At 39.8% G+C, this 27956-nt stretch overlaps 1 pseudogene; it reads left to right on the top strand.

Moving 5' to 3' along the window:
• The first annotated feature begins 2817 nt into the window (after window positions 1–2817).
• LOC106968816 (60S ribosomal protein L26-like) lies at window positions 2818–4969 on the top strand (annotated as a pseudogene).
• The last annotated feature ends 22987 nt before the right edge of the window (window positions 4970–27956 follow it).

Raw genomic sequence — 27956 nt, 5'->3', positions numbered from 1 at the left:
TTAAGAACCATGATAGAGATCATCATGATGACGGTTATGAAGGAAAACATTTTTGAACACTGACTATGTGGCAGGTGCTATGTAAAACACTGCCTCTAAATTTCTTGATTTAGTTCTCCTAATGACTTTCAGGGTAGGATCTGTTATTAGCAGTTTTACAAACTAAAAATTTGCAGCTTAGAGAGCCTGAGTGACTTTGCCCAGTCCTGCACAGTGAGAAAGGGGTAGAGCTCACTCTGAATCTTGTCAGGCTGGCCTGAATGCCTGTATCTCATCCACCGCTGAAAACAGCCTGTTAATCCTCTATGTATGTCCTCAGTCTTTTTAATAAAGAATGGTCTTGGTTCCTGCCTGAACTGGATTTCACCAGTATAAATATGTGAGTGTGAACTCTGCCAGCTGGCTCGCTTTTAGATAAGATCCTGTTAGTCCCAAACACTTAGCTCCACCTGTCTTCAGAAACTTGGAAAACAGCTGGCCGTTGGCCAGATTGTGAGGTAGATGAAATTTGTCTTAGGCATTTGATCCTCCTCTGCACTCTGCCCATCCCCTCTGAGTATCCTGTCAAACAAAGACTCTTCTTTCAATTCCTGGAGCCCAAGTCTTGCCAGAATTACTGAGTCCTTCAGCCTCTGTCTGTTAATGTGTTCAGACCCTCTGATACGCCTCTGACTCCTCCCCTGCCCCAGCCTGTTGATTTTCCCGTCCGTAGCTGAACAAATTTTATTCAAGCTTTCCCACCCAAGCCTGTGCTAATGTCCTCCTGGAGGGTTGGTGAAGGACCTCCAGATGCCTGAGGCTTTCTAGAGCTAGGACCCCTATTTATTTTGGCAACCTCGGTGGTGTGGCTCCCAGGACTGATTGGAAAGGAAGACAAGGCAGCTTTAGTGGTAACAACAGCCAATCATATAGCATTGAATCTAAATACTTAATATGTTGTAATTTATTTAATCCTTACAAGAGTCCTATGAGGTCTTAGTCAAGGCTCCAGCAAGAAAGAGGAGGCACACACAGATGGAATTCTGAAGAGAATTGAAAGCAGAAACTATTTGCAGATGTGTAGGCAGATTTAAGGGAATCAGTCAGGGATATTGAAGCACCCAGCAAACTAGCTGCCTTCAGAAGCTGTTCCCACTCACAGGCTGAAAAGGGGAGCAAGGAAATGGTGTAACTAGGGCCTGATGAGGAGCTATTCTAGGAAGAGCTATTTTGAGAAACCGTCTGCAGTCATGGAGAGATGTGGCCAGAGCCTTGGTGGTGTGACCAAGGTGGTGTGGCCTTGGTGGCCATCTCTTGGGGTGAGATGGCAGGTGAAGTGAATAGTTTGGGGTCGATGAGATGTTGAGGGAACAAACACTCTAATGTTCCCTTCCATCTTCCAATTTCCCTGTGGCTGAAACAACTAGAAGCCCGACATCAAGGGAATCTCAGTGATATAGGATTGAAGTATCAGTCACCATGGGGCTCAGTATGGGGCAAAAGGACAGAGAATAACCAGTCCATGAAGAAGCTGTGGCACAGAGAGATTAAGCAACCTGTCTTAAGTCACACAATTAGCAAGTGGCAGAACCAGGATCTGAACTGAGGCTGTCACATCTGGTCTGGTGTGGAGGGGTTCTCCCACACTTACATAGTGTCTTACAGTTTTCCCAAATGCCTCCGGGAAAGAAAGATTTTAGAAGGCTTATGCAGAAGTTATTTTGGAGCAATCATATTATTCCTACCGAATTGGGATCAATTCTAGGATCAGGCATTTGGTACTCAATAATGGATGGCACTGTTGGAATGAATCTGGGCCAACCATGGAAACTCACATGGGTCTTATGTCACTGGCCACAGAGAGGAGCCCCTATTACAGAGAAAAAGTTCCATTCATCTGTTCAAAATGTCCCTGTACACAACAGACCCCTGGAAGAAATGACTTCATGACAGATACAGGTAACACTAGTAGGCCTTGACCAGTTCAATGGGTTAATGACAACTAACATGGTCAAGTTTATGAAACAGAAAGATCATGAAATAGTAAGTTTGTCAGAAAACCGCTGATAAGATGGGGAGAATCATTCTGCCTCAACATAGGAGAAACTGAGACTTGTGGTTTCTGTGTGAGAGAAGCCAGTACTCAATTTGAACTTCTGAAAAAAAAAAAAAAAGAAAGAAAGAAAAAGCCACCCACCTGGGTTGAACCCAATCAAGGCAGACCAAATGATAGAAAATACAATCATTGTGTGGAGACATTTCCTGTGAAATGAGAGGACGAGGTATGGAAAAGCACTCTCTTGTGAAAAAGAAAAGTCAAAGAAATGAAATGATTAGAACACATCTTTTCATATTAAAGAAGGAAAGCTCTAATGATAGCCTTTTATAGTTTATTATCTTATTTCTAATTAAGTTTTTGTTTTCTCCTTTGTAAAATTAGGCAGTGAGCTGACACTTTTTATATAAACCAGACAACGGCTTCTGTGAAGGAAAATGGTGAGGCTGGAAAGAGAGTGGAGGCCCAAGATGATGCACCAGAGAGTAAGAAAAATATCATACCAATATTTCTTGTGTAATTTAGCAACAAAAATGTGTAGCATGTAATAGGATACTGAGGCTTCGCATTATTGCTGTAATTTGAGAAGCAAAGTGGTCTTACCAACCTAGCAGTCCTATGATAGAACCCTGTGAAAAGTAAATGACGTGCACTCAGCTTTTGATCAACTGAATATTATATGCCTAGAGAATGCTCTTTTCTACTAGACATTTTTCTCTCCTACCCTTTGTTCAAAGAGTGTTCTCTTAAAATTCCTATTAAATTATTTCAAATGTGGACATTGGCTTTAGGGAAGAAATTTTCATTATTTGTCAAAAGGGTATAATTTAATTGGCTTAACAGTCTTTCTAGAAGTTAGCAATTTCCAGGAGTTGGTTATTAACAATGTTTATTATACAGTAGGGTTTCAGATTACAGTTGGTTTGTTACAAGCCATAAATACTGGAGGCATACTATATATAAATAGACATGCATACATGAGGAATGCACTCCCTATCTTCCTTTCCTCTGGACTCCAGATTTGTTGGGATTCTGTGGGACTGACCACGTGGGGGTAGAGACCATAAAAATTTGTCAGAAGGGCTCCATTTGAGCAATGATATCAGGAAAGGAGAGTCAAAAAGGTATATAGTCTAATGTACATGTATCTAATCCTCCCAAGGGCTGGGAGTTTATACTTGCATTTAAAAGTAAAGAAAGTAAAAATTAAGGAAGTGCTGGAGGCCCAAATGAAGTTCAATCCCTTTGTGGCTTCTGACCAGAGCAAGAACTATAAAAGGCATTTCGACATACCTTCCCACATGCACAGGAAGATTATGCCTTCCCCTCTCTCCAAAGAGCTGAGACAGAAGTACAACATTTGATCCATGCCCATCTGAAAGGATGATGAAGTACAGGTTGAGTGAGGACACTACAAAGGTCAGCAAATTGGCAAAGTAGTCCAGGCTTACGGGAGGAAATACGTCATCTACCCTGGTGAGAGAAGGTGAATGTCACAGCTGTCCATGTGGACATTCACCCTGGCAAGGTAGTTATCACTAGACCAAAACTGGACAAAGATGCCAAAAAGATCCTTGAACGTGAAGCCAAATCTCACCAAGTAGGAAAGAGAAAGGGCAACTATGAGGAAGAAACAATTGAGAAGATGCGGGAATAAAGTAATGTGATATATGACTTTAAATAAAAACTTAAAATGAAAAAAAAATTAAGAATGTGATAAGAATACCACCATCCAATTTGTAAAATAAAAGATTAAATTGAATAATGTCCTTAATGATCTTAGAACTGGTTTACCTTTAAAATACTATTTAAGCCAAGGGCATTTGTTCACAATTAATACATACAGGAAGTGGCCATGAGTATGGTCTGTAACCATTCAGAAATAAAGTATGATCAACATCGTTTTCCTATCAGATTTATATATAGTGGTGTGGTTAATGGGATAGAGAAGAAAAAAAAAGGAGATTAAAAGTAAGCTTTGTCTCTCCTCTTTCATACTTTGGGAGGGAGGGAAAAAATAGTTTGCTGAGCTTTCACAATACATCATCTACCTGTTAACTGTCCTCGAGTTAGGGTGGAAAGGCAGTCATCCTTCATGGGGGAGGGGTGGATAACTGCTAACCTACAGACTGTAATTTTACAATAGCATTCCCCTGTAGGACTTCTTTGCTTGCTAGTAAAACTGGGTTTCCACAAGGCGCACCCACTCTTTTCATTCACCCAGTATCCTCTGCTAGAATCTGGGACCCATCATTGGGAACCACATGTCTCCTGGCACCAACCCATCCTCAACAGATAGCTGCCTTCCCACCCTGCAGTCCACACTCCTTCCTGTGCTCTCTGTGCTCAGCTTGCCTGAGTCCTCTTTGACCTAGATAACCGGACTCTTCAGAGAAGATGACACCCAGCATGAGGGATGAATGTTGCCAAATGTAGGCAATTTTAAAATATGTCAGTATTAGATTAAAGACACTAATACTAGAAAATCAACATTTGCACTTCTCAATTCAGTATTAACTTCTCATTTATCTCTGCATATCATGATTTCAATGAATGTAACTTCAGCCAAGTCAGGATGATGAGCAAATGACATATTTAACAGAGAATAAAATGTTATAAGCAGCTTCAGGACTGTCTTGATATGGAATCCCATCCGTCAAATGAAAATATTGTAATTACATTTGAAAGTCATTGTATTTTGCTCTATCTGGTCATCTCATTTTTATTTATTTTTATTTTAGAGAGAGGAAGAGAGAGAGTGGGGGGGGGGGAGAGAGAGAGAGAGAGAGAGAGAGAGAGAGAGAGAGAGAGAGAGAATGAATCTCAAACAGGCTCCACGCCCCGTTTTATTCCATGACCCTGGGATCACGACCTGATCTGAAATCAAGAGTTGGATACTTAACTGACTGAGCCACCCAGGCACCCCTTATCTAGTCATCTCCTTATTACTCTCTGCTTTCCCTCTCACCTCCACAAACCCTTCAAAAATAATGGTTACTTTCATTGAGTCTTTTATTTGCCAGAAGCTATGTACTCACTTTGTACATGTACTGACTCGTGTAATCCTCACAACGAACCTAGGAGATGATAACTCTTTTCCTCCCATTTTGTAGGTGACAAAAATGAGTCAGGGAGGTCCACTTTTCTAAAGGCACATGACTGGTAAGAAGAGAAGAGGGCTTAGGTCTCAGAGGATCAGGTTCTACAGCCCAGGCCCTCAACCATTCGCCTGAAGTATCTCTCTGCAGAGTGTGCACTAGGTTGTGCTGCAAGAATGGTTTGGCTTGTTCTCATCTTTGCTCCCATGCATGCTGACTTATAAATAGGGCTGTTGGCCTAAGGGTTCATACCTGTGTCTTCTTCTCTTTCCTGCTTTATGTCCCGATTCCTGTCTATAGCCCTTGTCTTCTCCCTGTGGGCACACCATCGGATTCCACAGTATTCTGAGCTCTATATGAGAGGAAGCCCAGATAGCTGGTGAGTGCACCACTCACCGTCCCCACCTGTCCAGATATTTGAATCTGTAGGAAATCTCATGTCAGCCAGAGGTATAGGAAAAAAGAAAAGACTGGGTCTTCTGGATCCAAGTATTCTCTGTAGATATTGGAAAAGGGGCTAGCTCTCTAAGTTACAAGGCCCCTTTGGATTGTCTATGATGTGTGGCTTTCAAAATTCTTGACCACAGCTTACCATAAGGGATATATTTCTATTGCAAATCACAACATGTAAATTTACATACAGAAAACTGAAACAAAATGTCGTAAAAACACTTTACTATATGGGATGTGCTTTGAAAGTTTCTATTCTATTTATTTTTTTAAACGATGCCGGTCCAGATCCAGCAAACTGATTTATAACCCATTAAAAAGTTATCACTGGCAGCTTGAAACATAGCACAATAAAGAAATATCTTTAACTCAATGTAAAAGGAGTATTCACTAATAATAGATTTAGGCTAAAAATGATTAATTTCCTGATTATCCACAATAAATTTTGCAAGTTACTTGTGTTCTCCTCTGTTTCCTATCCTTGCTGGAGATTAAAATGCCAGGAAGGGGAGCATCATGGGAGAAACATGTGAAGTTAGACCTATGGGCACTGAGAAGGTGTTTGTACACAAAAAAGATAATGGCTTTTCCTGAATGCCAGTTCAGATTACCTCTACACAGTTACCATCCTTTAAAATACTAATATTTGGTCAGTTGCATGTTGGGAACAATTGAAAAAATTTTAATGTGGTCTAGGTCTTAGGGAATTATTGTTAATTGTATTAGGCTGTGCTAATGGTATTGTGTTCATGTAGAAAAATATCCTTTCTAAATGTTTATAGTAACAGATTTATATATGTCATGATGTCTATCATTTATCTTTTTTAAAAATATATTTATTTATTTATTTTTGAGAGAGAGCGAGTGAGAGAGCGAGTGTGAGTGGGGGAGGGGCAGAGGGCGAGAAAGAATCCCAAGCGGGCTCCATGCCAGCACGGAACTCCAAGCAGACCTGGATCCCACGACCCTGGGATCATGACCTGAACCAAAATCAAGAGTAGGATGCTCAACCAACTGAGTTACCCAGCCACCCCAGAGTTTTTAAAAATTGGTACATTCACTGCCATTTTCATGTTACTTCAAATTCTGGCTTTCTTCCCCAATCTGCCTGTTCCTACTTACTTTTCAGAATCCTCGGTAGCTGTTCCATGCCTGCTTTTCAGGTTTTATAGCTGCACACAGTGGGAGACACGGATTGCATGCTAGCTCCATCTATCCCAGAACCAGAACCATGATGCTAATTTTTTTTTGACATCTAACTCTTGGTAGGTTTTCTCTCTGCCTCTTCTTTCTTCTTCATTCTGGGCAACTAGAGTTTTAATTGCAGAGGGGACTGGAGAAGTGGGCGTGACAAAGGTAGCATCTGCTGCAGCTGCCACTGGCTGAGGTATATTGCTGCTTCTCTCCCTGCCCATCCCCAGGCTTTTTTTTTGGTGTTCAAGTTTATGTGAAGATAAATGATAGGGGTGCCTGGGTGGCTCAGTTGGTGGAGCGTCATGCTTGGTTTTGGCTCAGGTCGTGATCTCATGGTTCATGAGTTCGAGCCCCCCCATCTGGCTCTGTGCTGACAGTGTGGAGCCTGCTTGGGAGTCTCTCTCTCTCCCTCTCTTTTTCTCTCCCCTTCACCACCACTTGCACTCACTCTCTCTCTAAAATAAAATTAAAAAAAAAGCAAAAAACCAAAACAAACAAACAAACAAAAACAACAACTCTGCACTGCCCAGCATGATTCAAGTCTATTTGAAACTGGGATGTGGACATTGTTGTGGACAGAGTGAGAGCTCCAGAAGTCTCTAGTTCAGGCACAAGGAGCAAGAGAGAGGATAGGCAAAGAGTTTCTAGCTGCAAAACCCAAAGCACCATCTTTAAAAGAAAAGCTTTGCCAATTGTATTTTATCAAATGTAAAAGGTTTGCTTTGTGAAAGACATTTTTAAGAGAATGAAAAGACAAGGTACAGACAGGGGTAAATTTTGTAAATCACGTATGTATCTAGAACATTAGAAAGAACTTTGAAAATTAATCATAAGGAAATAAACGGTCCCTTTCCAAAAAATTGGACAAAAGACTTGAACAGATACTTCATCTAATATGTATATGGGTATCATTTTTAAAAGATAAGCAATGTGCAGACATTTTGTTATCTTTTTTAATATTAAGAAAGAATTTTTAAGTATTTACACTCATCAAACTGAGGCCTATAAATGCATTGTTGTCCAGGCAAAATTCTTGATTACATTAGGAAACTAGTGACTTATGAGCACCTAGAAAAGAAAGCTGGGGTCACCAGAAACCAGCGCAGATACACAAAGAGCAAGTTCATGGGACTTCATCTTTGATAGAATTACTGTCAGAAGGGTATGAATCAGTTCAAGGTTTGTGAAAGTCTCATGAATTGGATACAATTGAAAAATGTAGGTCGAGTGAAATATAACAAAGTCATTGATAAATGATGATTTCTAAAATCTGGAGGGAGGTACATCTTTCTTGCCTTTTTCCTTTGTCCTCACCTAATAGATATTTTAATTGGTGATTTGATTAATGGTAGAGAAAAAAATGATAATAAAACCATCAGTACATTCCATGATGATAGAAGGATTATGGGCACTTGGGTATCACGGTCAGGTTTTGATACATTTTTTTAAATGTTTATTTATTTTTGAGAGAGAGAGAGAGAGAGAGAGAGAGAAAGAGAGAGAGAGACAGAGCATGAGCAGGGGACGGGCAGAGAGAGATGGAGATACAGAATCCGAAGCAGGCTTCAGGCTCTGAGCTGTCAGCACAGAGCCTGACACGGGGCTCGAGCTTGGGAATGGTGAGATCGTGACCTGAGCCAAAGTTGGATGCTTAAATGACTGAGCCACCCAGGTGCTCCTTAATACATTTTTGATAGTTGAAAGGAAGAGATGAAGCAAGCAAAATAAAATTGATGTAAACAATTGCTAAGGTTTTGTTTTTATATCCATAAAATCAATCATATAAATGTAACACGGAGTTTTGCTATAGTATTTATGAACAAGACCTATATTAACTTAAGCTAAATATGAGTGTATTAGTTTCCTATTTCTGTTCTATAATATTGTCACAAATTGAGTGGCTTAAAAGAATGCAAATTTATTCTCTTATAGTTACAGAGGTCCGCAGTCTAAAATGATTCAGCAGGGCCACATTTCTTTTGGGGGCTCTAGGAGAGAATTTGTTCCCTTGCCTATTTTAGCTCTTTAGAGGCTGCCCACACTACTTGGTCTGTGGCCCTGCATCACTCTGACCACTGCTTCTCTTGTCATATCTCCTTCTCTTACTCTGGCCCTCCTGCCTCCTTGTAAGAACCCTTGATATTACATTGAACCACCCAGATAATCCAGAATAATTTCCCCTTTTCAAGATCCTTAACTAATGGCACCTGCAAAGTTCTTTGGCCATGTAAGGTAACATATTCACAGGCTCCAGGGGTAGGACATGGATATCTTTAAAGAACCATTATTCAGCATGCCGCAATGAGTCAATAGTGTGACATTATCACCAAAAGTTTTGGATCATTAGATGCATTAATATTTTGAATAGAATATCATTCTGATAATATGTAATAAATATATTAGTTATATAGCAAGCAATAAACATAATACTTCAAAGGAAAAATTATAGGTTCACTCTACTCTTCCTTATCAGACAGGATCCTTGGATAATTGTATCCAGCTCTGAACAGCACACTTGAAAATATAATCAAACAGGGGCACAATCAAAGAGATATTCTGAAAGATCATAAGAAGGAGGAAATAGAAATAAGAACAAGTATTATCTATTAGAGAAAAGAAGTCAGGACAGTGTATGATCTCTGTCTTCCCTCTTTGAGGGGATACCATACAGAATAAACATCAGAGTTGTGAAAACCTTTAAAAGGGCAAACTCAGGGGTACCTGGGTGGCTCAGTTGGTTAAGCATCCAACTTTGGCTCATGTCATGATCTCGCAGTTCTGGAGTTTGAGCCCTGCATCCGGCTCTGTGCTGACAGCTTGGAGCCTGCTTCAGGTTTTGTGTCTTCCTCTCTTTCTGCCCCTCCCCTGCTTGCATTCTCTCTCTCTCTCTCTCTCTCTCTCTCTCTCTCTCTCTCTCTCTCTCTCTCTCAGAAATAAATAAAATCAAAAAAATTAAAAATAAATAAAAGGGCAAACTCAGAGGCACATCAGGGAAATGAGTTAAGTTCAATAGAAGGAAGAGCTGTCCAGCATGCAATGGGTGCCCTACAGAGCTACTGAGTTCTTTCACTGGAGACTTCCATGCATAAAATCCTGATGATTTATATAAAAGCAATGCAAACATATGGAGAGTCCTGAGCCAGAAGAATTGCAATGCCCCTCCCACATATCAAGTTCCTGTGATTCCAATGACTAAACGTCTGTCCCTTCTTGAGGAAAGAAAAGAGAAATAGCAGGAGCAGGAGAACCAGTGAGCAGATAAGGGCTTTGTAAGGGTCTGAATGGCCTGTTTTCATGACTGACAGATTTATGATGGAATAATTTCCTCTGTTTGTCCTGTAATGAGTGTTTGTACCTTGGGTTGGTGGCAAACGCCTTGCCCTGTGAACATTTCCAGCTGGATTTCAAAGAAAGGAAATGGTTTTGCTTAAGTGACAGTTAACAGAATTCCTGTTGATTAATTTTTTCCTTATTGTTTTCAGTGCAGCAAATAGGTAGCTATTTGTTTCAAAGTAATAAACCTAAAGTCTTATAATTTTAAAAGTTTACATTTAGTTTATTTACACAGCATATGATTTCCTTGATGACTGAACCTTACATAGATTTTTAAAAAATGTTTATTTATTTATTTTTTTGGGAGGAGGGGGAGGGGCAGAGACAGAGAGAGTGAGAGAGAGAATCCCAAGCAGGCTCCATGCTGTCAGCACAGAGTCTATCGTGGGGCTGGATCCCACAAACTGCAACGTCATGACCTGAGCCAAAATGAAGAGTTGGACATTTAGCAACTGAGCCACTCAGGCGTTCCTTCCTACATAGATTTTTACATTCTGAACAGAGAAAAATGAAATATGAACCCAGCTGCATCCTAGCAACCCTCTCATAGCAAGCGTTACATCCTGTCAATCTTTTCATTTTCCATTCTGCAAATAAGAATTTTCTTGGTAAGCTCCTCTCTCGCCCTCTCACTCTCTTGGTTTCACACATTTCCCTCTGTCTTTTAGCTTCTCCCTTTCTTCTGCTTCTCCCTCTCCCTCACCCCAGTTTGCTAAGAAAAAAAGGAATCAGATGGTGTTCCCTCATCTTCCTGTGAGCAAACCAATGACACTCCTATTTCTGTGCCCAACACCTTCCTCTTTCCTTCCGTGTCAATGAAAGTGTCCTTCCTCCTCCCCCTGCTCCTTCTCCTCCACATCCTGATTATTTTATTTGAAAAGGACTTTTCAGTAAAGATGAAAGGAGAGCTAAATTCTTTGTTTATGAAGAATTAGGGGCTGTCATGGTAGAAAGGAACAGGCCATATACGAACAATAAATGTGAGCTAGGCTAATTTTCGCTCCCATAAAAAGAGAAAAATAAAACGATTTCAGAATTCTTACTGTGCCATCTAAAGATTGGTTGCATTCAGCTTGAGACAATCAGTGCACGAGCATTTATTGCCCTTTTACCTCATGTACAATAAACAGTTTCATGGTTTTTTTTAACAAAATAAAAAAAATTTTTTCTACTGTTTATTTATTTATGAGAGAGACAGAGAGGGACAGCAGGGGAGGGGCAGAGAGAGAGAGAGAGAGCGGGAGACACAGAATCGAAGCAGGCTCCAGGCTCCACGCTGTCAGCTCAGAGCCTGACATTGGGCTCAAACTCACAGAGGGCAAGATCATGACCTGAGCCCAAGGTGGATGCTTAACCCACTGAGTCATCCAGGCACCCCTAAACAGTTTCATGTTTAAAGGCAGATGTCTTGGAACTTGGGTACAGTGATCACAAGCGCTCAATTGTGCCTTCATGACAGTCATGAGCTTATCCATTTCCTGAGTCTCCTCAGAGTTCTTTTCATTTTTTTTAATCAGATATTTACATATTTGTATGTGAAACTTTTCTCCTGAGATGAAGTTCTGCATTTGTTACTGGCTGGATAAGCAATTAGTGGGCATTACATGAAAAATATAACTGTGTTATGTTCTTTAAGAGATTGTTAGGAAATAACTGGCCTTAGAGAGTTAGTATCATTCTACTACCCTTCTGACATACCTTCCCACAGGACAATTTGGTTTATTTTTCTGAGAGTTTGTCACGACCTTGAACATTAGGAGATAATGTCTCTTATAGCAATTTTTTCTCTTCCTCCCCACCTCCCTCCAATCCATCATCAAGTCCTTTGACTCCACCTTTAATCTAATTTTAAATGATTCCACTTTTCTTCATGTCTACCACAACTAGAGGTCACACCAATATTACTTTTTACCTGGACCTTACTTTTTACCTTAGCCTTCTCACTAGTGTTCCTATATCATTTCTTGATCCCCTTGACTCCTTTCTTCATACAGCAGCCTGAGCAATCTTGTGTCAAATGCTGCTGGCCAGTCGACTGAAAGTTGTCTATTAGACAAACAAGTCTGGATGTCTAGGCAGATGGATGTAGACTTTGGAATCCATCTTGGAGTGGAAAACTTGTGAGTAAAGGTAGACTGATAAGAGGTTCAATGTCTGTGGCCTGGGGTCCTCCTTTGTTTAGCTGTTCGGGATACAAGAAGGAGCCAATAAAGTTTGAGAAGTAGGCGATGAAATGTAAGGTACGTCAGGAGAGTATGGTGTCCTGGAAGCCAAATGTAAAAAATATATCAAACAGAAGGGAGTGATTAACTGTATACAATGCTGCTGATAGGGCAAGAAAGATGAAGACAGAAGACCATTGATTTAGCATCATGGAGGTCACAGGTGATTTTGACAAGAGTGGCTTCAGTGGATTAATGGGGAAAAGCCAAAGGGTTCCAGGAATTAATGGGAGGAGAAAAATTTAAGGCAGAAAATATGCACAACTGTTCGGAAGATTTTCTGTAAGGAGTGAGTTCATAACAAGAGGACAGAAGGCACAGGAAATGACATAGATGCGTTGGCAGGTGCTTTCGGAAGCTTTGTTTAAATTGCTTCTATTCTCTCATTGAAATAAGTGGCAAGGCTATCAGCAGGATGGAAGTAAGGTTTGGGCAGGAGCTGTTGGCATTTGGAGAAAGAGCAGAAGGTTTGAAGTAGTCATCTAGAAGACTGGAGGAACGAACGGATTCAGAGAGCATGTTATGACTGCCACATTCCCTCGAGGTCCAGTAGTTATGTATTTAGAATGAGACGGTCAGTGTAGTCTTACGTTTTTCTCTGGTACTGTACATCAGCAGTGCAGGTAGAGAGCAAGCTGAGCGTTGGCTTTGGCCAGGATTGGAGTTTTACTAGGTGAATAACACAAAAAGAGATGATGAGGAGAGTTGAGAATAGTGCATGGAAATGGTTATAACGATCAGTTCTGATCCAACTGAGTAAGACAGGAAAGTAGGACCGGTGAGAGGCAGGTTACCATGGATTCGTGGTGGGTCAGTGTGATTATGGGGATTTAAAGCTGTAGTTAGTTAGAAAGATAGGAAGTTGATGGCAGTAAGGGAGTAAGCTGCTTAAGAGTGATATTGTGGGGGGCACCTGGTGGGTCAGTTGGTTAAGCATCCGACTTCGGCTCAGGTCATGATCTCATGGCTTGTGAGCTCAAGCCCCACATCGGGCTCTGTGCTGACAGCTCAGAGCCTGGGGCCTGCTTCAGATTGTGTCTCCTTCTCTCTCTGTCCCTCCCCCACTCATGCACTATCTCTCTCTCTCTCTCTCTCTCTCTCTCTCAAATAGAAATAAAAACATTAAAAAACATTAAAAAAGGAATGATATTGTAGGTTGTAATCATTGGTAATGATAGGACTGATGGCATGCTTATAGAGTGAGCAGCTGAAGTGAAGAAGAGGACTTGGGGTGAATTAAGTTGGAAGCTAGGATGTGAGAAAGACCATTTACATAGATATTGAAAGTATTATGAGTTATGACCAGAGAAGTGTTAGCAAAAGTAACAATGAGCCCAGAGGTAAATCTGCAAGGAATTGAGAAGTATAACTCAGGGGCTTGGTAATGACTGTGACAAGGATGATTAATGCATATTTATGGTCTGATGAGATAGAATATTCTAACCTGGGAGCCACAGGACAGTAAAACTAAAACCATAATGCTAGAATGTAATAGATCTCATAAAAGAGGTACAAAGTGCTGACAGTGGTTCTCAAATGTTAGCAAATATTCTGATACTTGTTAAATGATTTGTTAAAATACAGATTGCTGCCTCCCCTTCCCAAGTTCCTGCTGCAATAGATCTGGGATAGGGTCCAACAATTTGCATTTCTAACAAGTTCCGATGTCTAGGGGCCACATTTCAAGAACTGATCTGCTATGAAAATTCAGAAGAGGGATGGATTGCTTCTGGCTGCAGAGATCAAAGAAGGTTCATGAAGCATATTCTTTATTTCTCTGCAAATGCTCAGAAACAACAGAGTTTGGCATCATCAAATACCGTACATTGACTAATAAGCAGAGAAGTCATATTTTGGGGGGCCCCATATTTACTTACGCTGCAAATCAGAGATGCAGAGGAAATGTAGTTCCTTTATTTCTCTAAAACTTCATTGTATCATATCATTGTACATCTTAAACTTATACAATGTTTTATGTCAATTATATCTCAAAAAAAAAAAAAAAAAAAAAAAAAAAAAAAAAAGCTAAAAAGAGCAGCCCCTGGCTGGCTCAGTTGGTAGAATAGGTGACTCTTGGTCTCAGGGTCATGAGTTCAACTCCACACTGGGGATAGAGGTCACTTGTAAAATAAAAATAAAAAAAGCTAAAAAGAAAAATAAAACTTAATTGTCTAAAGCTGATCTGATCTTCATCAACACTCCACCTGCTGGATGACTAGGACAAAGCTGACTTCTGTCCATTTCTGTTGAAAATTTGATCCAGTTACATACATTTAAATAATCTCTTTAGGTACATGTCAAATGTTTGGCCTTTTAGATTTCACCTGGCAGGATGTGGTTTTGTGACCTTGTGGCTTTGGGGGGAGGGTTTCCTTGTTCTGTATTCTGGCTTCTCTGTTCTCTGTGGTAATGTTTCTTGTCTGCCAGGTTGCTGCTGGCTCTGTTGGTATTCTTGACTGAGGTCTGTAACTCATCGTAACTCACTTAGCTTGACTGGATCTCATTGGTTCTCCTTGACTGACTTGGCATCATCTTGCTCACTACGGTTTCCTCCGAGTTTCTGCCCTGTTCTCTATCTGGCCACTAGCCTAGTGGATTATGGATCATCTCACCCTTCACCAGAGCGGAAAGTGATTTGTACAGTGGCCCTGTAGCAGCCCCACTGCGTCTCAGCTCACATGCCTTCACATTCTTACCTTTAGAATCAGCACTTTGGGCTTCCATCTATACCACATGGACTAGAAACTCTGGGACCTGCTCTCAAACTTTCTTCTCTGTCCATTTCCACGGGATTGCTATTTTTTCTCTGCCATGACATACTGCTCTCCCATTAGTGTGGCTGACAATTTGCTTGAGAGACAGCCTCCTTTTGGAGCCCTAACTGGAAGCAGGGCAAAACCCCTTGTCTGTCCTCAGTGCCACCCTCAAACTGGCCAGTGAGACTTCTTCCCTCCTCCAGTTTCTAAACAGTGAGATTCAGAGTATATCACCTCCCTCGTCTCCTTTCTTTTCCATCCCTGTATTTCTTGCATCCTGAGATACATTGTCTTCCTCCCTCCATTATTACCCCTCTTAAAGTCTCCTCTTTCTTTCCCTTATATTCCTTTTGCATTTCTTTCTCATTCTATAAGTTTTAAGTGTATGTAATTTAAAAAATTCCCACTTTTGTCTTCTTTAGAACTGATAAAACACATCTGTTAAGTATCAAGATATATCACCAGAATAATATTTAATTGTAAGAAATTCACACACAGAAAACATTATGAATCTATTTCAATTTGGGATAAATGATGGAAACAGATAATAAAACATGTTTGGCTTTTATATATAGAAAATACTGTTTATACAGATGTTCAACTTTTTTGGTTAGCCACTTTATTGACCTAATATTTACATGTAAATATATATAAACATATACATTATATATATATGTATTTATATATAATTAATATTTATATATTATATATAATGTATATATATGTGTGTGTATATATATATATATATTTTTTTTTATTTTGTAGTAAGCTCTATGCTGAACATGGGACTTGAACTCATGACCCCAAGATTGAATCACACGTTCCACCGACTGAGCCAGCCAAGCACCCCTAATATATTTTTAATGTAAAAATATTTGACATCTCTTAATTGTCATTTAAACTATGACATCTGCCTTTTTATCCTTGAGAGTCTCTATAATTAATAATTATCTTAACAATATATGTTTCTAGGATTTTTTAAATGTATGCTTTGGCGGGCACATGCCATTATGCATATTGTTCATGGGTGACAATATATGGTTTGATTTTTCTCCCTCAGAGCACCAATTTTCTAAACTCTCATCCTTCTGTCAAATGATTTCTTTCTTTCTTTTTTTAATGTTTATTCATTTTTAAGAGAGAGAGAAAGAGAGAGAGACACACACACACAGGGAGTGGGGGAGGAACAAAGGGAGAGGGAGATACAGAATCCAAAGCAGGTTCCAGGCTCTGAGCTGTCAGCACAGAGCCTGACTCAGGGCTCAAACTCACAAATTGTGAGATCATGACCTGAGCTGAAGTCGGGATGTTTAACCAGTTGAGCCACCCAGGCAACCCTCTTAAATTATTTCTTAATAACATACGTGACAAAATATCCCTATCAGAGGTAAGTGACAGTCGAAGAAGCTCACGAGCTTAGTTTTTATTGTGAAGTTAAAATATAATCCAGTTTAACTGAAAATTTAACATTTTGTCCAGAAAATAAAGAGGAAAATAGCAACTTGTGTGGGGGAGATTTCATCTGCCTCTCAGTGGGTGTAGTTCCTGAGAAGGGAATTGTTCATATACTCCTCCCTCTGTTTGACTGACCTCATAACTTGGACGCTGAGTGTATGACAGTTCTTGATTAGATTCTAATGTTTAAAGGGTAATTTTTTCCTACTTCATTCAAATTTTACCTTGATTCTGATTTTAGAATTCCATCTGCAAGCATGATGAACTGGAGCATAAAATTCACAAGATATTTAATATCAGTGTTTTCCTTTTTCTTAATGCCTATCCAATTTTATATGGCTTACAAAAACAGGTGGCACTTTCTAATGGATGTTTACGTCAAAGTTTTTGAGGGCAGAAACAGTTTCTGGAATAACTACGTGCATAGTTCCTGGCACATAGTAGGTGGTCAATAAAGATTTGTGGAATAAATAAAATGCTAGTATGTCCCTTTAACTTTGAATAAATGGTTATATTTAAAGCATTTAAGGGGCACCTGGGTGGCTCAAGTGGTTAAGCATCTGACCATAGCTCAGGTCATGATTTTGTGGTTCATGAGTTTGAGCCCCACGTCCGGTTCTGTGCTGACAGCCCAGAGCCTGGAGTCTGCTTCAGATTCTGTGTCTCCCTCTCTCTTTCTCTACCCCACTCGTGCTCTGTCTCTTGCTGTCTCAAAAATAAATAAACATTAAAAAAAATAAAGCATCTAAAGTGTTCATGTCTACTTGCTTTTTAAGGACATTTTTAGGTGAATACAACACAGTTTGTTTCCAAACCCTGTCTTATTGGTTCCAGGTTGACCTAGTCATGGATGACAAGAGCACAGAGAGACTGAGTTTGGGGGAAAAAAAAAAGAGGCTGGTATTTCCATCAATTTGGTGGAAGAAATGGGTAATTACCCAGAAGTGGAGCAACATGAAAGCATCTAATGCAACGTAAACCTTCACAGCGCTCTTGAGAAAGGACAAAAGCTCTATTGGAAATAAACATGAATGGTGCTGGTGGATGATGTCACTTGGATTGGTGGGCTATGTTGCAGCAGGGGTCAGAGTAGAGAAAATGAGATCTCCTCTCTCCCCATATCCCTGTCTTTGGTCTAAGAATAGGGCTGACAACACGAAAGTCTGTGAAGGAAAAAAAGGTCATGTAAATGTTAAGTCGGAAGAAAATTCTAATGACTGCAAGACAGATGATAAAACCCTAAGAATGTAAACTTAATGTAGACTTGTAATACAGCTGCTGAAAAACCAATATGGTACAAATTTTCATGGGCATGTGTATGCCTGTGTATTTGAGGAGACGGCATAATATTAAAATACTAAGGTATTAGTATTAGACATATGGGAAGGATATTTCAAATGCTGTGGGAATGGAAGAATTGTAACCTGTGAGTAAATTAGCATGTTCATCAGAAGTAAACAGAACAGATGCTGTTAACAAGTTTTCCTAAACTTTCTACCACTGCTCCTTGGCCAGCCTCTGGTCCTACCCACTGCCATTTATACATTCTCTCAGAAATTCTATAATGCAAAGACAGACTCTTAAACAGTCTACAAGGAAGTGAGCATGTGTTCAAAACTTGGTGTTGTGATAGCATAGTTTACATACAAACATGGGTAAGAAGTGATGTCTTAGGCAGGTGTCCATCCTTTCCGGGAAATGAAAGTCAGAGTGAAGCAGCTGTGATGGGTTAGTATTTGAAGGCAAACAGTGTTCTGTAGTGTAAACTTCACTTCTACAGGAAAGATACTAGATTAGATTAGTTCAAGTGTCTTAAAGCATTCTTAAGAGCGATACAATCTGATTGAGCTGAGTTTAGGCCCACATATTTGAATATCTGTACGAGGTTCCCATTGAAAAGAGTTTAGCATTTTATCTATCAATATTTCTGTGTCATTTATTGCAAGGTGTATTCAATATCATGCCTGTTCCAGTTTGATAAGCAGAGATTGCAGTGGAGATCATGGCCTAGCCCAAGGCCCATAGCTAAGGCAAAAAAATGGGAACAAGTTTAGTGGCAATACTTTCCTGGAACATGGTACCCAGAAATAAGCAGACTCCAAACGCTGATAAGGTTGTTATGGACAACGGCATTCCGGTCTTAAATCCATTTCTGCCAAGAAGGGTGGATTCGAATTCTACAGGCTTCTTGAATTTTCACTTGGCACCTTTCTCTACTGAGATGTTCAGAAAGATGACAGAAGACTGGCCCAGCTAAAACTGAGTTACTTAAATGCTTTGAAGGTATGTGCTCTACTAATGACCTCACTACATAGAACATGATCAACATTTTCTTGAAAGTGTGCATTAATAGGAAAAGATTAATTAAAACACCACAACCAAAAGTTTCCAAGCATGTATGCTGCACAACCGAATCTGATAATTTCATCTTCTACTGTCCTGCCTTCACTCTGCTGTGTTAACTTAGACTTTGTTTGAAAAATCTTTCTCATGGGGCACCTGGGTGGCTCAGTTGGTTAAGCATTTGACTTTGCCTCAGATCATGATCTCAGTTGGTGAGTTTGAGCCCCATGTTGGGCTCTGTGCTGACAGCTGAGCCTGGAGCCTGTTTTGGATTCTGTGTCTCCCTCTCTCTGCCCCTCCCCCGCTCACACTCTGTCTCTCTCCCTCTCTCAAAAATAAATGAACATTAAAAAATTTAAAAAAAAGAAAAATCTTTCTCATAATTTCTTCTTTTGAATTTTTCAACTTAAAAGCAGATGTCATTTATTTCTGTGTTTTTATTTTCCATTTAAAAGGTAACATATACTCTCTAAAACATTAGAAAAGTAAAAAAATATTACCCATAGTTTTATCATGCAAGTCTTTTTTTTTGTTGTTTATTTTTCCTACATTTTAGTGACCATACTCAGTATGAACTTTTATCTTGCTTTTATTTTTTATTTATTTTTATTTATTTTTAATTTTTTTTAATGTTTATTTTTGAGAGAGAGAGAGAGAGACAGAGTGCAAGCTGGGGAGGGGCAGAGAGAGGGAGACACAGAATCTGAAGCAGGCTCCAGCTCTGAGTTTTCAGCACAGAGCCTGACGCAGGACTCGAACTCACAAACTGTGAGATCATGACCTGAGCTGAAGTCAGACACTTAACTGACTGAGCCACCCAGGCGCCCTTATTTTTTTTTAAATGTTTATATATTTATTGAGAGAGAGAGAGCAGGGGAGGGGCAGAGAGAAAAGGAGAGAGAATCTCAAACAGGTTCTGTGCTATCAGTGCAGAACCTGACCCAGGGCTTGATCTCATGAATCATGAGATCATAACCTGAGCAGAAATTAAGAATCAGATACTCAACTGACTGAGCCACCCAGGTGCCCTTATCCTGCTTTTAAAGTCATGATATAAGTCGTTTTATATATTATTACATATTCTTAATAAGAATTATTGGCTACATATTATGTCAGCTGCTACAGCTTACATTTGCTATTGTGCAATATTTACTTTACCACCAAGGTTTATTATTATTCATATTATGATAAACACAATTGTGAATAAAGTATTTTTCAAATATAGGATTATACCCTTAGGATATATTCAGTAGTTCCATTTTGCCATTTAAAATGGTTGTAGAAGATATGAGATTGGCTGTTTCAATATCAGCATTGGTTACTGTAATAAAAAATATTTTGCTAATCTGATACATGAGAAATTATATCACACTATTATATTACTTTAATTTCTTTCCTATAATCAATCTTTTGCATATAACAGTTGTTGCAAAGTTTTCTCATTTTGTTGTCTACTTTTTAATTTTATTAGAGTTTTGACATAAAAATTAAAAGTTGTATGAAACACACTTACTTGATATATTGCTTTATATTTTTATATTAAGGCATATGTATTTCTAAATTAAGAAATCACTTATTCATAGAGTGCTAAATTTAAATTCAATTTTGGGGGGATATTTTAGAAATATTGAGTAATAATGTATTCACCTGAACAATTACTTATTTACTTAATTAATTGATTTAGAGACAGAGAAAGAGAGAGAGAGAGCAGGGGAGAGGCAGAGAGGAAGAAAGAGAATCCCAATTTGGAACCCAATGTGGCCTCTATCTCAGGAACTGTGAGATCATGACCTGAGCCCAAACCAAAAGTTGGTCGCTTAACCCACTGAGTCACCCAGGCACCCGCACCTAAATTTATTTTTATCTTAACATATTATGTGATATCCTAAAACTGTACGAAACTGGTATTCTCCATATAAGTAAATAATCACCTCAACATTATTTCTTGAGTAATCTTATGCTTTCTCATTGCTTTTTGATGCTTCCTTTATCATATATCTAATTCTTACAAATAATCAGGCCTGAAGACTGTGGCCATGTGCCTGCCTGCACACGTAGCTGGTACAGCACTGCCACCCCAGCCTACCTCCCTCCCTTTCCCCATCCTCTAAGGAGTTTGCTCTGAGACTGGTTAAGTGCAAGTCACATTTCCAGAAGCACGCCTCAGGAGGCCCAAGCTTCTGACCTCTCTGAAGTTTACTCCTTTGGTGCTTTGTAAATGTGCCTATCATTTAAATAAACACTCATCTTGCTCCTCTTAGTTCTTCAGATATTTACGTGGCCCACATACCACCAAATGACTTAAAAAGACTGAAAAGCCCATGGAAAGATCCCATTTCCAGAGCATTTGCCCTAAGCAGATCATGGAATGGAGTCAGCATGACCGGGAGTCAAGAGTATTTCCTGCACTAATGACTTCAGCACTGTGTGTGGGTGTGAGGGGATATGCAAGAGAAGTACAGGACAGAGCTCTTGCCTTGAGAAAACCAATGTTTTGGTGGGGTAACCAGGAGGTATATGCCTGAAATAATGCACACAGCAAGCCCACAGAACTACAATTCCTAACATATACACTTAAGAGAGGAAACCAAGGCAAACTTGGGGAAGAGGCCAGGGGTGGGAAAAAAGACTCCTGAGTATCTTCCCTGGTTTTGCCCTTATCTGAATTATGGTGCTATCTTCTCTTTTCTCTCCATGCATCTTACTAATTGGGGGATCTTGGATAGATTCCTTAGCTCTCTAAGTCTCAGTTTCTTCAGCTATAAAATGGGGATGGGGAGCCCGGGTGGCTCAGTCGGTTAAGCATCCGACTTCAGCTCAAGTCATGATCTTGAGATTTGTGGGTTTGAGCCCCATGTCAGGCTCTCTGCTACCCGTGCAGAGACCACTGTTGATTCTCTGTCCCCTCTCTCTCAAAAATAAACATTTAAAAAATGGGGTTAAAATAGCGATTATCTCCTGGAGGTTATTACGTATTGTATGAAGAGTGCTCTGCACAGAGATTCAAACATGAATGTTGTTAATATATGTTAGTTTCCTTCCTCACAGTCTATATCTTTCCCCTCTACCAAGACTTGTTCTCAAATCTTTTATTCCCATGGACATTTACTACTGGTGAGTTTAGCCTTATTTGTCTGTTTCCCTTCATCAAGACAGTTTAAAATACTAAAGTAATCATTTAAGAGCGACTGCTCAGAAATCCTGGGGGATCTTAGCACCTGGACTACAGTTTAAGAAGTTTCTCTTAATTTGCATGTTAGGACCTTAACAGGGCAAGCTGCCCTTCTTATGATCACCAGAAGTTTGTAAGAGGTGAGGGATGGTCAAAGTTTGGAGTACATCTTCCCCATTATCACCCAGGGGACTGCAAGCATGACAGCGTTCTCTGGTGTCAGATGGCTGTTTTCCGTATGGGTTTTATCTGCTCCCTTCCGTGAAGAGATAAAAGCTGTCAGCTTGTAGAAGGCAGAGGTCCCATGTGACATTTTTGGGTGGTTTTGTAACACCAGGCTGGAAATTTAGCCACTTCTCTTTCTTTTGGTCTCAAAACTTGTTTTCCCTATTATGTCTGAAATTTTCCTGGTAAAAATTAGATTTTTTTCTCTTATAGACTTTAAAAAAAATCCAAATCTCCCTGAAAGAGATCAAAATTTCAATGGTTATCAAGCATTTACTACTGTTTACTGAAGGGACTGATGTGTAAATGAAAGAGCTGTTGACTCAGAGTCTCTGGAGACAGGCTAGTGCTGGCTCAGTCACTAGTGCGTCCTCTTGAATGGGTCACAATATCTCTGATACTTGGTTTTCTTATGACCTTCAGTATTGCTTTTCTCTCAGATAATGATAATCACAAAAATAATTAGCATTTATTGAGCACTTACTTTGTGGCAGGTAACGTGCCAAGCCCTTTAAGTGTATTTTCTAATTTAAACCTCACAAGGAGCGTAGGAGGTGGGCACCGTTATTTCCCTCATTTTATAGTTAAGGAAAATGAAACCTTGGTGATTATTCTTTTGGTAAAGACTGGCAAAAGGCAAATTAAAACTAAAATCAGTTCTACGTGATGTTGCATTCTTAAAAATTTTGGTATAGAGGTATGAGATCCTCTGAAGTGATTGATAAATGCTATCCTGATATATAGATGGAAGCATGAAATTATATTTAGGAAGAATCATTGTAAATTGAAGGAGGCAAGATTTGAAATATCCATATATTTTTCTTTAAAATTTCCATTCTTCTTTGTTATCGGAACGACGCCATGAGCAATTCAACGGCAAGTAGTGTAAATACCTCTAAGAGGTATGACCCTATCAAATAAGTTGGAAGTTTAATAGGATGTTAATTTGGGAGTCTCATTGGAGGCATCAAAATACAATGAGACCAAGATGCAAATTTTAAAAGAAAATATTTGAAAACTGGGGCTATAATGCTTAAAAACCCTGCTCCCAGACCAAAGATATAAAACAGTTGAGCTGTTGGAGATAAGAGAGAATTTTGTGATGGCAAGTGCTTTGTAGTGAGTTGTGTCTGTGTTCTGTCCTGCCCCACCTCAGTGCATGGGAGGGGACCCGGGTGTGGAGGGGAGAAGGTGGTGGTTGACACTCACATCTAGTCTAGTGGGAGGAACTTCAAAGGCTCCACTTGGGGAGCTTGCTGTTTGGCCTCTGCAGGTAGGGAAATAAAGTAGACTGATGTCACACTCCAGCTTTGGAAACAGAGAGGTTAAGGGTCAGGAGATGGGCTGGACGGCATTCTTGGCAGGAAAATCAGACTTGCTGCTGCTTTGAGATTGGCCTGCATTTCCAGAGTTTTCCCAGGCTAACAGATTGTTTCTTATGAACCATACCTTAAAAAGAGATCTGGTTTGAGATTATTCCTAAACTCCTATCCTACACACTGTCTTTGACAGTGGTTAAAATTAATATCATCACAAGGGTGGCAGATGGTACCTGGGGAAGAAGACATCATCACTTATATAGTATTCTGACTGAAAATGCTTAACTTCATCTAATTATGAAGAGATGCAAGACAAATCCAAATTTAGGAATATCCTACAAATAAAGGGCCTGTATTCTTAAAAAATGGCAATGTCACTAAAGACAAAGGATGGCTGAGGAATTGGTACAGATGAAAAGAGACTAAGGAGATTTGACAACTAAATGCTACATGTGATCCTGAATGGGGTTCTGTGCCGGAGGAACAAACTGCTTTAAAGAACACCGTTTGGACAATGGATACATTGGAATATGGGTAAAAGATTAAAGTTTTAGATCAATGTTACATTTTCTGAACTTGATTGTTGTACTCTGAATATACAGTGGATCCCCCCTTATCCCTGGTTTCATTTTCCATGATGATTTCAGTTACCCATGGTCAACTGTAGTTTAGAAGCAGATGATCTTCCTGACAAATCATCAGAAGGTCAGTAGCCCGACACTACGTCACTATGCCTATGTCATTCACCTCACTTCATCTCATCACATAGGCATTTGTCATGTCACATCATCACAAGAAGAAAAAGTGTAAGTATGGTATGATAAGGTATTTTGTGAGAAAGATGCCATATTCACATAAATTTATTACAATATATTATTATAATTGGTCTTTTATTATTAGTCATTGTTCATGTCTCACTGTGCCTAACTTATAAATTAAACTTTATCATAGGTATGTATGTATGTATGTATATGAAAAAACATAGCATATATAGGGTATGGTAATACCTGTGGCTTTAAACATCCACTGGGGGTCTTGGAATGTATAAGGGGGGACTAGTGTGTAAGAGAATCTCTTTGTTCTTAGAAATACATGAATTATTAAGATGTACATGGGTATGATGTATTCAACCTACATTCAAATAATTCTGAAAATAAATTGTGTGTGTGTAGAGCAAGACAATGATAAACAGACATGACAAATTATAAAAATGCTGATTTGGGATCAAAGTTGTGTACTCTCCGTGTAACTTTTCTGTGTTCGAGATTATTTTGAAATAAAAATGAGGGGCTCCTGGGTGGCTCAGTTGGTTGAGTGTCTGACTTTGGCTCAGGTCATGATCTCACAGTTTGTGGGTTTGAGCCCCACGTTGGGCTCTCTGCTGTCAGCATGGAGCCTGCTTCAGATCCTCTGTTCCCCTCTCTCTCTCCAAAATAAATAAACATTGAAAAAAAAAAAAAAGAAAAAGAAGACATTTTCTCAGCAAGGCCTCCCATTAGTGAATGCGTGTTTCAACCTTGCCTCCTACCTGTGGCCACATACCGTTCTCCTTTCAGAAATGCTAGTAAGCTCCACCCCAGACCTGCTAAGTCAGAATCTCTGGGGACGAGGCCCAGGGATCTGTGTTTTAACTCTCCGGATGGTTATACATACTAAAGTTTGAGAAACACTGGTTTAGACTACTCAGGAACCATGTTTGCAATTGGGGTGTGGTGTTAATTCAGGCTGTTGGACATGGGAGAAAGGTGATGGATATTTGGATGGTGACCACAGGATCTAGCTCACAACAGTGGGTGAGGATAGTTATGAGATTCTCTTTCTATATTCTCCCCAATACCATCCACTATCGTTTTCCAGATTATATCTGGAAATCTCAAGTACACAAGCATTTTTTATCCCCAAATTTCCCAGCAGGAAGTACAAATGCCTAATTTATATTTATTAGAGAACAAATCCATAGATTCTCCATAGAAAATATAATTGATTATGGTGAGCTGGAAGAGTTGCCCATTTTCAGCTTAGTGAGGTAGTGAGGGGTCATAGAGCTTTTTTCTTGTCTCCGTGGAGGATATTTTGGAAGGGAACCTGTAAGGAGTGGTAGTACTCATGAGACAAGGAGCTCTGACCTTGAATCTCCTAATTGGAGGCAGCTTGGTACTTGGTATGTCAGACTTGTTGATCTGTCTGAAAAAGGAAAGGGGATTGGAGAGAAATGGGAAAAATTGATGGGATGGTGGGGGGCAGTGGAGCATCTTATATGGCCACTCTGGTGCAGTAAGGATGCCTGCCTGAGTCTGGGGCTGGCAGGGCCCAGTGCCAAAGAAAATGTGGAACCTCTTGTTCAAAAATAAGAATTTCAAGATCATGCCAGCAAAACATCAAACCAAGCATGGGACCCTTCTAAGTACTGGACAACGTGCTACAGCACAGCTCGTACAACCATAAGGCAGACCCTGCCTGAATCTCCCCTGGTCAAAAGGAGGCCACACTTGCTAGAATTCCACCCAAGAGTGTGGTCTGCCTTTGGGTGTACTGTCAGTGATGGAGCTAAGGGGGTTTGCAAGAAGTCAGGCCAGGGACAGCACTCCCACTTCAAAGAAGTGTGCACTGCAGAAATCCTTCAGAGCTACTAAAAACATCACTCATGTGCCCAACAGAGAGCTAACATTTGACACCTACCTAAGTGCAACCAGTCAGTGTTGACCAGACAAACAATAGTCAAGAGGATCTGAGATCACACAAGCAGGTCAGAATGATATGTTTGCCCATTTCATCCCGATCCTGCTTCCCTATCCCAACAGGGAAGGAGCTCCAATGCACGGACAGGAGTAAAGGAATTAATGGCTGCCTCATTTATCTAAGGAAGTCTGGAAGAGATGAGACCAACATTTTAAACTGATCTGGAGTGGGGTATGTGTGTAATGTTTAATAACTGAAAATAACTAAATCCAAGGACTGTCCTTGAAATATCATTAAGGAATAGAACATATAGATTTGATTGTTGCAAGGGAGTTATTTAAAAACCAATATTTTATTTGTACCTCATTGAGGCCACTGCTCAATAAACGGTTACATATTAAAAATTATATTTAGGGGCGCCTGAGTGGCTCAGTAGGTTAAGTGTCCAACTTTGGCTCAGGTCATGATCTTGGAATCTGTGAGTTTGAGCCCTGCATGGAGCTCTTTGCTGACAGCTCTGAGCCTAGAGCCTGCTTCAGATTCTGTGTCTCCATCTCTCTCTCCCTGCCTCTCTCTCTCTCTTTCTCTCTCAATCCCTCTCAAAAATAAATAAACATTTTAAAAAATTAAAAATAATTATATTTAGTACAAGACAGGGGAATGAAGAAAGCTATTCATGAAAGACTCAGTTGATGGATCACGGATAATAATCCCTTTCACTTCTAGTCTTGAACTGAGGATATCCAAGTGAAGAGTGAATATAAATCACCCTGAAAAGATCTCTGATGGAAGAACATTATACTGGACACTTATTTTTTAATACAATCAATCTTTTGGGAGTAAACATTTTAAATATTATACTATGCTCTCTTTATGACCTCTCCTATAGATTTTTTAGGGCAGTGATGACTGGGCCTTTGCTAAAGTGATTCACAGTCTTAGCACAGGAGAGTCTTTGAATGCCATTTGGCTGAATTGATGTTTGTGACATCTACTATTGATCCTATCAGGGGTAATACAAATACTTAAGCATTACAAAAATTCCACATCAATTATTTATTGCTACATTTATGTATCTACTATTTATTGAAGCTCTAAATGAGGACTGCTAAGCCCCAAAAAGGCTAAAGCATGAATTAGACACTGTTCTCATTCTCAAGATGCTTCTAGTTTGGTAAGGCTCAAGTGTATGGAAATAACAAGAAGGCAAGGTGGAAAGTGTTGAATGGTACCTTAAAAAGGATGTGACCTTAGACTCCTGCCCTGAGCTCTGAGTTCTAGAAGGCCCTATTCTGGACCAAAGAGACATGCCCACCAGCAGCCTGAGATTCCTCCCACTTTTAGAATATGTTCTGGGTATCTGACATCCCAGCCCTTCTCGATCTTCCCAAGTGTAGACTGCACATCTGGGGTGTGCCGGGGTGGCCCAAGGAGTGGCCAAGGAATGACTACCTGCAGGGACTATCAGTGGGAAGACTTGGAAATGTGGGCCAATTCTCCCTGTACCACCTGTAACAGTTTATTACCTTAAATTGCAACTTTTAATGTTTAGACTATGTTGCAAGGGTCTCCAATTACTCTTGCCCCAGAGGCCCACAAATGTTATGGGCAGGTGGCCTGGCTATGGGAATTCATGAAGAGCAAGAACTTGACCTTGGCAGTATCTGGGAAGTTT

This window comes from Acinonyx jubatus, chromosome B4 (assembly GCF_027475565.1).
Source record: "Acinonyx jubatus isolate Ajub_Pintada_27869175 chromosome B4, VMU_Ajub_asm_v1.0, whole genome shotgun sequence".
Lineage (NCBI taxonomy): Eukaryota > Metazoa > Chordata > Mammalia > Carnivora > Felidae > Acinonyx > Acinonyx jubatus.
The sequence above is the reverse complement of the archived record's forward strand: the minus strand, read 5'-3'. Positions and strand labels throughout refer to the sequence as shown.